At 40.6% G+C, this 12,161-nt stretch overlaps 1 long non-coding RNA gene across 1 annotated transcript; it reads right to left on the bottom strand.

The window, feature by feature from the left end:
* Positions 1–1,938: 1,938 nt before the first annotated feature.
* LOC120290883 lies at positions 1,939–5,769 on the bottom strand. The gene is made up of 3 exons (XR_005548609.1): positions 5,180–5,769; positions 3,118–3,206; positions 1,939–2,171 (listed from the first exon to the last, which is right to left on the bottom strand). It is a non-coding gene; the product is annotated as an uncharacterized LOC120290883 (long non-coding RNA).
* Between the last annotated feature and the right edge of the window lie 6,392 nt (positions 5,770–12,161).

Genomic DNA, 12,161 nt, shown 5'->3' with positions numbered 1-12,161 from the left:
AGCTACAATAATGGAGGCCACGAGACCAGTGACAACAACCGGTGATGACGGGACCGACAGCGACAGGACCAGCAGCGACGGGACCAAAGAGAGGCGACTAGAGGTGATGAGATCGAAGAGAGGCAAGCGAACGAAGGGAGAGCTGAGATGAGAAGGGGCATAACCTGAGAAGGGAGCAAAAGAGAAGTTAGGGTTACATAAGTTGTTTCTTATTTTTGTTCTCGAGAACAAGAAGCAACTTTTTTTGTTTCTCGTTTCTGTTCCATTACCATTCTCGGGCTAACTTTCTATTTCAGAGAACAGAAAAACAACTTGGCTTTACCAAACGGATTTTTGTTCTTTTTTTTGTTCCGAGGAACAAAAGAACAGAAATCCAAAGGAACAGAAACGTTGTCATGCATAGCCTAGGTACCCTATCGTTTCAAAGCGTGGTACATTAACTATCCTAACGGGGTTTGGGAGGGTCCTCTGTAGGATTTTGATGGGCCTCCCGTCAGGACCGGGAAGTGAGAAATAGGGCATCCTATAGACATCGACATCCCATATGTGGAGGATCTAGAGCCTGAGGCTGAGGGGCCTATAGTGTAGGTTGGCTAGTAGTCTCTTTTTGAGTCAGACTTCTGTATATAAACTTGTAGGGCCAACCTGACATGTATATAAAGTGTGTTTTATGAAAAATGTGTTAGCTGGTTTTTACTACCCATGTGTTTCATAGTTGTCAGGGTATCTGTTTAATTCACTTCCGTATGTGCATAAAAAGAAAGGGGCCGACGATGTGTCCTGGAAACATCGCATTTTAGTAGACCATCAAGGGATGTTCGCATGCCCGGGGTTCAGGCATGACAAGAGTTCCCTTTCTAAAACAGTGCATTATACTTATGTCAGGCCTAGAATAGCATTAAGTGGAACCCCAACCCCCAGGACTGCTGATGAAAGGGACAAAGCTTCTCCTAGAATACTTAGATTTCTCCAGGCACTTATTTCTGGTATCAGATGGCCCCTAAGAGCATCGATGATCCTTCCATGTTGCTCAATCCAGTTAGTTGCCTCTTGAGCTTTTTCAACTACCCAAACTTTTACTTGAGAAAAGTCACAAGCCTGAATTTCAAAAGAAGCACCTACTTTTTCCACACTACAAGTTGCTTCAGCAACGATTGACTTTACGACTGTCTCATGTAGAATAAGGATAGAAAGCTCTTGATCAACTCAACATAATAGAGCAAAAACGAGTTTATATTTGTTGAGCACATAAGAAAAACATCTGATACATAATTAACGAGTTCATCGTGGTGCAGCTAATTGTTTACAGATATTATTGCCAACGAATGATCACTAACTCCACATAGTACTATGAGGGGCACCATGTATTGCGTCGTACACGGTGGAAACACCACTCAATTCGGTCGTGCCAACTGAAAGACAGATTCAGCAATGACACTAATAAACTAATGACTCATGAAGTAGTAAATAAGAAGCAGTCTAACATTAAAATTATTTTTATCAACAGTCTAATATTAAAGGAGAAATACAAAGGTGGGTAGAAATGTCGCAATAAGTCGCAGTCATCTATTTTTTATTATAATGATAAACAATTTCTTATCAATGCTAAAACATAAATGACACTCTTTAACCCGTTAGGACTAGACACGTTGCTAATAATAGTCTTCATTTATTAAACACGACCGATGGTGATAGTTTATTGTGTGTTGATTTTTGTTCATAATGCACTTCAGATTTCTTCTACAAATTTACCATACATCTCTCGGTACATAACACTCCTTTTGGAAGATATATTGAAGCAGTCTAATGTACTTTAAGAATCGAGTGCATCAAGCAAGTTTGAAGGCTAGTTTCTTAAATTTCAATTGCCTAAACTTCAATTCTAAAACAGATACAAAAACTAAGTCAAAATTGATAAGTACCTAAGGGGAGCACGAATTTCTCGCACTCAAGATGTGAATAAGCTTAAGCTCACAGCCAACTTCATGCCTTTGTCTCTTCACCCCCAATTGCTGCATCATCGTGAATGTCTCCCCTAGACCGTTCTACAAGTGGCTCCCAGATAAAATCCTGTAGTAGCATCAGGATTATGTCTTTATTTTTCTTGACGACACCAAGAACTGCTTCACAGCTCGCTTTGAAAATTCCTTCTCCTCCAGTCAACCCTAAAGCTGCTTCAAACATCCATGTTAGTTGGAAACAATTTCCTGGATCTTAAGACTCAGCCCTTTATCAGAGCATATATTGCAATCAATATGAAGTATATCTCTGTCACACCCCGAACCCCAGGCGCACGCGCACTCCTCGGCAGTCAATTCAAATGCAACATTCTCATGACGCATCGCCAACCATTTCTTTTTATCTTTCAATTAAGCACATGTGGAAGAGAATTAAACAAACACCCAGACAACCATCAAACACAAGGATAGTCAAAACATACTAACGCCTCTTTCACAACCCACTCTTTATATACATGCCAAGTTAGTCTTACAGGTCTATAAACATAAGTCTGACCCAAAAAGAAACTACAAGACAACCTATACTCCGGGCCCCTCTGCCTAGGGCTCCGGATCCTCCATGACACCATTTGGGATGTCGATGTCCATAGGATGAGCTACCTCCCCATCCTCGGTTTCGACGACAAGTCCATCAAAACCCTGTAAAGGACCCTCTCGAGCCCCGTTAGTATAAGTGATGAACCACGCTTTGAAGCGATGAGGTACCCAATGACGGAGACCTTCATCGACCCAAATAGTGATCACCATTAACTCACGGGTCTTGGTCCTGGGAATAGGGAAGTAGGAGGGCTTGTAGTCTATCTCCTTCAGTACCTGTCACGCCCCGAACCCTGGGTATGTGCACATCCCTAGGCGGTTGATTGAAAATGCGACGTCCCAGAACGTGTTGCCGACCCCTTTCTTTTTATCTTTCAATTAAGCACATGCGGAAGCAAATTAAATAAACACGGGAATAGTAAAACACAATCGTGATTTTCCCACACAAAAAAAAACATGACTTATTTACCCATTGTTGTCCCTAGGAAGTTTAATGATTTACAAATCCTTACACTAGCAACTTCCAACCAACCCTCTCAAAAACCTCAGAAATCAGGGTCACCTTAAACTTCACTAATGGCAAAGGCAGCCAAAAGGTGTCGCATCTCGCACCCACCACATCCGCACTCAGCAAATCTCCACGCTACGGCCCTGAAAAAGGTTAGCCCACGACGAGGTAAGATAAGATCTCAGCGAGTCAAACCCTAAGCCCCAATTAGGATGCAAATTCGCCTCAAATGTGGTCCTAAGCACACACCATACAGATCTTACCTTGCCTCGGCGCGTTCTTGCACGTTAGCTCAACATATATACCATCATCAATGCAGCAAGCACAATTTAATAATTGAAACACATCATTTTAATCACATGGGTCCCAATTTTAAGACCAAACTGTTATGATACATCCTATACCGTGCGACATAATTTTTTCCCATAATTAGGTGCAACTATCACAACCATTCAAGCGTGTTCTGATTATTACGACCCATTGGCCACAACCAACTCAACAGTTGGCGATTATCCGGCGTAACCGGGCATCATCTTTCTCCGTTGGGCACGGCAACATCTAGAACCCCCGCCTAGATGGCATTCCATGAGGGAGCATCGATCTGGCCTCCACCACGACTCGGCTTCTGAACCCCTACCAAGCATCCAATAAAAATCAAGTATTGTCCCCAAACTCCTGTTGGGTGATGGGTTTCACTTAGTGACCATGCACGCACGTCGTAAATCAAACCCATTTCTTATCTTCTGTCAATTAGCCCAAAACACCAACATTCATTTTAAAACAATAAACCTTGCAATCCCTTTTTTTTTGTTCAACGCTTTTCGAAATAAATTCATACAGGGTCACGTATTTGAAATTAACTCGCCAAACTTTGCACGCATCTAATATAAAACCTCCTCATTTTATTGAGAACGTAAAATCTAGCATCCAAACCCAACACCTCATTTATTTTCTATTTTCTTTTCCAACCACCCCTTTTTGAATAGAGGGAAAAGAAAATAGAAAATACGTGACCCTGTACGAATTTAGAAATAAATTCATAGGTGCTCACGTACTCAAAATTAATTTGTCAAAATTTGCAAGCACCTAGTTTAAAACCTCATATTTTATTGAGCAAATAATTTTTAGTGTCCAACCTGACACTTAATTGTTTTTTCTATTTTAATGCCCATAAGGCCACCTTTTGCAATCATAATAGACAACCAACATAGAGCAATCAACCTCATCATGTCACACATAAGTGCTCAACATGCCCCACAAGTCAATCACATCATAAAACATACAATTTCCAGCAAGCAAAACACCAAGAACAACCACAAAACCACAACCATCCCTAACCGGCAGAAACCGAGCTCACTCGTGCGTCTCCAAGTCTAATTCTAGAAACATACCCAAATGAGTTCATAAATTCTCAAATTTGAATATATTATAAAGGACACTTAAACGAAAATTTTCTTGACCAAAATATTTCTAGATTGAGAGCAGTAATTTGCCCAAATCGTTACAAAAACTGTGACAGTGTCCAGAAATTCTATTTTCCGAAATTAGTTTAGTTTAAGATCCAAAACTTGTCCATTTGTTCTGAAATCTGGCCTTATTAGACTAAAAAATGTTACGAACAACTTTTATGAAGAAACTATTTCAAAAATCGAACCCTAAGAGTTGATAAAAATCCTTTGAACACCAAAAGGTCACTGATTCCAGCACCAATCGAAATTCTGTTTCGCATAAAATGAAGCTGAAATCTTGTTCTTCTAAATCCATAAAATCTTGAGTAAAATATATGTCATATCTGAAGATGTCTAAAACATTTTTCAAGGGGAAGAAACGTCAAAATCGCAGCATAGTTTAATTCACAAAAATGGCAAACAACGAGGGTCCAGTAACCAGATCTGAGAGAAATCTACTAAACCAACCTAAATCACCCTCATTAGTACTAATCCAACTAACTAGATCAATATTAATACATCTTAAGGCTAATCTAACAAAACTAGATTAACACTAATCCATATTAAGGCTAATCTAACTCAATAATAATTTAACTAAGCTAATTAACACTAATATAACCCCATAAGCACAATTAACAATCTAATCAAGGATTAGGGAGTTAACTCACCAGATTAGGACGGCAGCAGGCTCACGGCGATGGCGGCGCGACAGTGACTAAGACTCAAAGCTATCACATCTCCAACGGAGGCCAACTGGTAGAGGAAAAATAGCCTAAGAGGCTCACGGCCAAGGGGGAAATCCGGTTCTATTGAGCTGGCTATTTGGAGCTGCTGAACGATGGCTGAGTTGGTGGCAGCTCGGCGAGGACGGTACAGCTGTTCAGTGGTGGAATGGATGGTGGCGTGAAGGTGCTGGGGTTGGCGGATGGGCTACAGGCGTGGAGAAGCTGGCGGAGGCATGCTGGTGGTCTAATGGTGAAGCTAGTGGCCTGAGATGGTGGCTGTTTGGTGGAGCTGCAGGTGTTGGCAGACCAGCTGGAGGTGGGATGAACTGCTGGTGATGTTGTGGTCGTGAAGATGAAGATGTTGCTGGTCGATGGAAGTTGAAGATGGCGCTAGCAGGTGTGGTGGAATAATGGTGACATGGAGGTGGATGGGAGCTACTCGGTGGATGGGGGCGTGAAATGGAGTTCTAGTGGTGCTGCAATAAAATGGTGGGAAAAGGAGAAGAGGGCTAGCGGCAGCAACAAAAGTGAAAAAGAACATAATCAAGGGAGGGAAAAATGTGAGAGGGAAGGGGAAGAGATGAGGAGGAAGGGAAATGGAGAAGAAATTGGAGTTGGCCTCTGCTGGTGTGGGCTGCACGCATGAGGGGGAGAGAGAGAGAAGGAGAGAGAGAGGAGGGAAAATTGGAAGTCAAATGGTGAGCCAATGAGGGCTAAAGGAAAATATCAAGCCATTTATTAGCTTTGGTCCCAAAGTCTTCATGCCAACTTTTTCAAATGCCCATCCAATGAAAAATTAGCTTCAATTCCACCCAATTAATCCATTTTAGTGTTGAACATTACTTCAGCCATCCGAATTTTCATTTCTTTTCCGTTTTGTCCGAAATTGATTTTTCCGCAAAATTCCGGACTCAAAGAAAATTTTACGAAAGACGAGACGATGTCCTAAAAATGAATCACGACACACCCAAACGTCTGATTCCCAAAACCAAATTCAATTTCGTGGTTAAAATTGACTGAACGTGATTTTAGTACAACCTAACTTATCGGGTAGCTTTTAGGGATTTTTGTGCGTTCAACCCGTGGTCGATAATTTTCGATCCACATTTGTGCATCTCCGACTCGTAGGCGACTCTCGATTGTCGTAAAAATCACAAGATTTCAATTACGTGTCCCAAGTATAAAATCGACAAAAAATCAGGTTAGTGCTGTTCGACACGAATTTCGCAATCATGCGGAGTCATCGGCAATTCAATTACATGTTTCCATCGAATCGACCTATCTCCGATCACTAATTGATTATAACAGTCGAGTGATCAATTTCTGATCGAATTCTCTAGTTTGTCACATTTATATCCCTTAACGGACTCTCCTAATAAATTAGTTAACTCGCGAGTGATCAGTTCCAAGTATAATGACCATAGGCACGTCGACGAAGTAACCATTTCATATATTCAAGACGGGATCAAATATCAGGATGTCACAATACCCCGAAACGAATAAGATGATCGTCCCTACTAAGGACCTAAAAATATTTAACCACAACGGGGTGAGATAAATCTTAGCGAGTCAAAACCTTAAACACCGATTAGGATGCAAATTCACCTAGAAGCAACCTAAACAGGCGTCACACACTATTTACCTCACCTTAGCACGTCCCTGCATATTAGCTCATCACATATATCTTGTAATTACAATGAGTGTATTTAATAACTGGAACGCATCATATCATCAATCAAATATTCACATGGGTCCCGATTATAAGGTAAAACCATTATAACACGTTACATTCCGTGCCACACAATTTTGCTCTATAATCAGGCGCAGCTATCTCAACCACTCAGGCATGTCCTAGTTATTACGACCCATCGGCCACAACCAACTCAACAATCGGCGGTCATTCGGCATAACCAGGCATCGTCCCGCTCTGTCGAGCATGGCAATGTATACATCTAGACGACATTCCATAAAGGAGCATCGGCCCAACCTCCACTGCAACCAGCATCCGTAGACATGGGGCATCCAAACTTAATCAAGCATCGCCTCCCCAACTCCCGTTGGGTGACAGGTTCCGATAGCGACCACACGCACATCCATACTTGGCCAAGAACACTATGCTTTGCACACAAATATCCCAATTTCAAATAATGGACTAGGCTCATTTTCTTCGTATTAAAAATCTCGGTAAAATAATTGTGCGTTGTCACATATTTAAATCAAACCAATAAACACGATATGCTCCCATTTTAAAATTCCACGATTTTATATAGTACATAAAATATTTTTTGCATCAAAAATCGACACCCAGTATTTTTCTATTTAAATGCTATAAAATCGAATTTTTGCAATAATAACCAATAATCACCACCAAGCAGTCAATTATCCACAACGATCAACGTAAAATTCTACAAAAATGGCTATTCTATCACAATTTACGCTAATTAAAATTAATTAAATAAATTGCAATTAAATTAAATTAATCTAATTTAATTAAACTAACCACAGACTAACTAACCATGGTTAACTAACCACGATTAACTAACTAACCTAGGGTAGGCTAACTAACTAAACTAACCAACCTAACCAAACTAGCCTTGGTAACTAACTGACCTAACTAACTGGTTACACTAACTAGGATTAGCACTAATCCTAATTAACAATAAACTAACCTACTAAGTGTAATTAACATCCTAATCCGAGATTAGGGCGCTACCTCACCAGAATTAAACGGCGGCAGGTTCACGGCAACAGCGGCGCAACGGTGACCAAGACTCGAGGCAACCACATCTCCAATGGGGGACCAACCGGGGCTAAAAAGGCCAAGTGAAGCCCACGGCCAAGCTAGAAGTTCAATTCTGTGGTGGCTAGATTAAGTGGTGTTGGGGTTGAGGCAAGTGGCTGGTGAGCTAGCAGCGACAGCTGGCGGACGGACGGCTAGGGGCGGCTAGAGTGGTGGCCACTCAGCTAGACGCCAGTGACTGGTCTAGGTGGTCACGGTTGCTGGAGTTGGAGGCGGTGTTGTTAACTAGCATTAGGGTTGGGCTAGACAGACGCTGGACACAAACGGACGGGTGCTGCTGGGCAATGCAGTCACGGAGGAGGAGGCGTGAGGGGCTGACTGATGGGCTGTGGCGTGGCTGGGGAAAGGATTCAGTGCAATGGGTGGCAGCAACAACAACGGAGGAAGAAGATGAAGAACTCGAGAAGAAGAAGAAGTAAAGCATAAGCAAGGGTTCGACTAGGGTCACGCATGCACAAGGAAGAAGAGAGGAGAGAGGGAAGAAGGGAGGGAAAATAAGTCAAGCTTGTGGCCAATGGCAAGCCAAAGGAAATATCTATGCACTTGAATGCTTTTGCCCCTAAAGTCTTCAGCCAAGAAGTCTAAGGACCCTCCAATGACCATATAGCTCCCAATTCTTCACAAAACAAGCAATTTGGGCTGCCAAATAACCCATAGGAGCAACCCATACGAATTTACTTATTTTCTCTTTACTAAAATTGATTTTTCCGCAAAATTCCGGGCTCAACAAAAATCCTCTAAAAGATGAGACAATGTCCTAAAAATAAATCGTAACACGCTCGAACGTTCGATTCCCGAAAACGAATTCAATTTCTTGATTAAAATCGACCGGACGTGATTTTAGTACAACCTAACCTACCAAGTAGCTTTTAGGGATTTTAGCACGTTTGACTCATGGTCAATAATTTTCGATCCACGTTTGTGCATCTCTGACTTGTAGACAACGTTCGATTGTCGTAAAAATCACAAGGTTTCAATTACTTGTATAGAGTATAATTTCAACAAAAAATCAAGTTAGAGCCGTTCGATGCAAATTTCGCAATCACGCGGAATTACCCGCAATTCAATCACATGTTTCCATCAAAGCAACCTATATCCAATCACTAATCGATTATAACGGCGTCGTATTGATCCTTGCCGATTATTATGGTCGAGCGATCGATTTTCGATCGAATTCTCAAGTCGGACGCATTTATATCCCTTAACGGCTTCATCTAATATATTAGTTAACTCGTGAGTGGCCAACTCACAAAAAAAAGAACCATAAGTACGTCGACGAAATGCTCATTTCATATTATCAAGACGAAGTCGAAATTCAGGATGTCAAAATCTCCACTATGGAAATCCGCCAGAATATTACCTAGATGTCCATCTCCAAGGCCTAGAATGTGACCGAACACGCTCATGGCTGCAATACTTCCAAAGTATGCAAGTGGGGAGGGAATGCGGCATAGCTCATGTTGCAACTTCAAATTAAACAACAATAATACTTTCGAGTAATATTGAGAAATGTCAGTGTCTGCAAATAAATTATTAGCAGCATCAGAAAATCACTTCAACTATAGGATAAACACTTTATCCCCGAGAGCAAAATACTACCAGCAAATAGATTCCCACCTTTTCAATTTTAAATTGAATGCCTTGAATCCTTCACTAGCACAACACGGCTCCTGATACAAAACTAGCCGGGCACTTCTTGCAAAGATCGATAAGAACTTCACGCTTGATGTCATGAGGCCAATCTTTTTGAGATATTACTCTCCGTATGGACGTGAAACTGGTGAAGGAATTGTTTTTGTGTTTCCAGTGCCATAAGATGGCTGTACAGCAGTTTGACCTCAGGTTTGCCAACACTTGAAGACACTGTACACACTTTTTTTTGTTGCAATTCAAACTTTATACTGCAAAACCTATAATAACGCATGAAAGCGGTCTGGTTGATAACATAAACTCCTTTTTTTTAATGTTTTGTAGGCTTTTGCTTTCCAATGGCATTCTAGTTTGTGATCTACTCACAGTTAGACCGTGTATATGTTATGTTAAAATATGTCTCAAGTTTGAGCCCAATGAGAAATTACGAATATTCCGAATTGGATATGTTGTGGACGTTCGGAATTGAGTAAAGAAATCCGAAGATCAAATTCTCAAAGTTTGAATCTGTGTTGGAGAGTTTGGCCGCTAAAATATGAAAGTCCAACTTTGACTAGGACTTGGATTTTGTTTAAAATATACAAAGATATGTTTTGGATAAAATCGTTTAAGATAGGAAACAAAATCCTATGAAAAGTTGGCAAAGGAATAAGGGTCTTACTTATATATATATATATATATATATAGACTAGTGGTCATGGGATGCTTTGGTGTATCACAGATTATCTTGAAGCACCGCGTGAGTGCTTGGTGTTCCACCGGTGTTGATCGTGAAGAATTGGTCTTAAAGCGCCGTCTCATCGTCGAGTGCTTGGGAGAGATTTTCTTTGTCATTTTCTTTTTTGTTTTGTGAATTACATCCAAAGAAGTTTAGTGTTGAAGTCAATTAAATCTTGTGGTAAGATTTGTGTGTAATTCCTTCGTGAGATTGAGAGATTTTTTATTAAGGAATTTCGAGGCTAAACACTGCATGTGTTATTGGGTGTAATTGGGGCTTGGGAAACACTGAGAGAGTGTTTGAGTGACTCGAGTGTGTAATCTCCTTGTATCACTTGATCTATAGTGAAATTCGATGCTACTCTCCCCGTGTGAGAAGATGAACAGAATAGAAGAAAGATGAAGAATGAACCAAAAGCTTTTGGATTCAATTCTCTCTCATTGTATATTCAAGGTATGAAAGTATTCCTTTTGATATGTTACAATGGCTTGCTCTGTTTTTCTATTTATATAAGACCTTGATGATGAAGAAGCAAAACCGACTAAAGAAAGGAGGGAACTAACTAGGAAAACTGAAAAGAGAGAAATTGCTTTTAATTTGTTGAGTGAGCTAGAACAGAATAACAGTTTTGTTTAGCAAGGAAACTTCTCGAGAACTTCTCGTCATAGTTGAACACGTGGGCACCTCTCGTCATAGTTAAACACGTGGGCACCTTTATTCTTCTTCCTTTGTCAAAGTCACAGCACTTTGTGCTTTCTTCCTTTGTTGAAGTCACAGCACTTTGTGCTTGCTGTTGTTGTGTTCTTAGATTAGGTTGAGCTTGCTGTGCTCTGTTCTTAGGTTGTGCTCGATGTGCTCTATTCTTAATATCCCCCCGCAAATTGGGAAGGAGTAAAAAACCCATACCCAATTTGGTTCTAAGATTACAATGAGAGAAACGTGATAGTGATTTGGTAAAAATGTCAGCAAGCTGAAGATGACTAGGGATATAGCAAACACTTAATGAGCCTAAAAAGACTTTTTCACGAACAAAATGAAAGTCAACTTCGATATGTTTGGTACGAGCATGTAGAATCGGATTAGCCATTAGAGAGATGGCAAACTTATTATCACAAAACAAAAGAGTTGGTGATGGAAGAGATATACCGATGTCTCGTAAGACAAAGCTAATCCAAGATTGATCAGCAATAGTTGACGCAAGTGCTTTATTTTCAGCTTCCGTTGAAGAGCGAGATACAATAGGTTGTTTCTTAACTGACCAAGAGAGAAGATTAAAGCCAAGATAGGTGCAAAAACCAGTAGTAGAATGTATGGTAGTAGCACAGCCAACCCAATCAGCATCTGAGAATCCGTATAGAGCCATTGAACTATTAGAGTGAATAAACAACCCAAGATGAGTTGTGCCTTTAACATACCGAATGACTCTTTTTAATTGATGAAGATCGCCAACTATTGGCTTCTGCATTTTCTGACATAGAACATTCGTTGCATAAGCAAGATCAAGGCGGGTGATTGTTAGATATTGAAGACCACCCACTAGACTTCTATATTCAAGAGGATTGTCAAGCAGAATATCATCACTTGTCATGACAACTGATCAAAGTTGTAGAGGAGTTGAGACAGGTTTACATTCTGTCATGTGGGCTTTGGTAAGAAGATCAATAGCATACTTGGTTTGACAGAGAAATAGATCTTTAGAACTTCGTTTAGCTTCAATTCCTAAGAAGTAATGTAGATGGCCAATATCTTTCATGTGA

The sequence above is a fragment of the Eucalyptus grandis genome, chromosome 1 (assembly GCF_016545825.1).
Source record: "Eucalyptus grandis isolate ANBG69807.140 chromosome 1, ASM1654582v1, whole genome shotgun sequence".
In the NCBI taxonomy this organism is placed as follows: Eukaryota; Viridiplantae; Streptophyta; class Magnoliopsida; order Myrtales; family Myrtaceae; genus Eucalyptus; species Eucalyptus grandis.
This window is presented reverse-complemented; position numbering and strand designations above follow the sequence as displayed.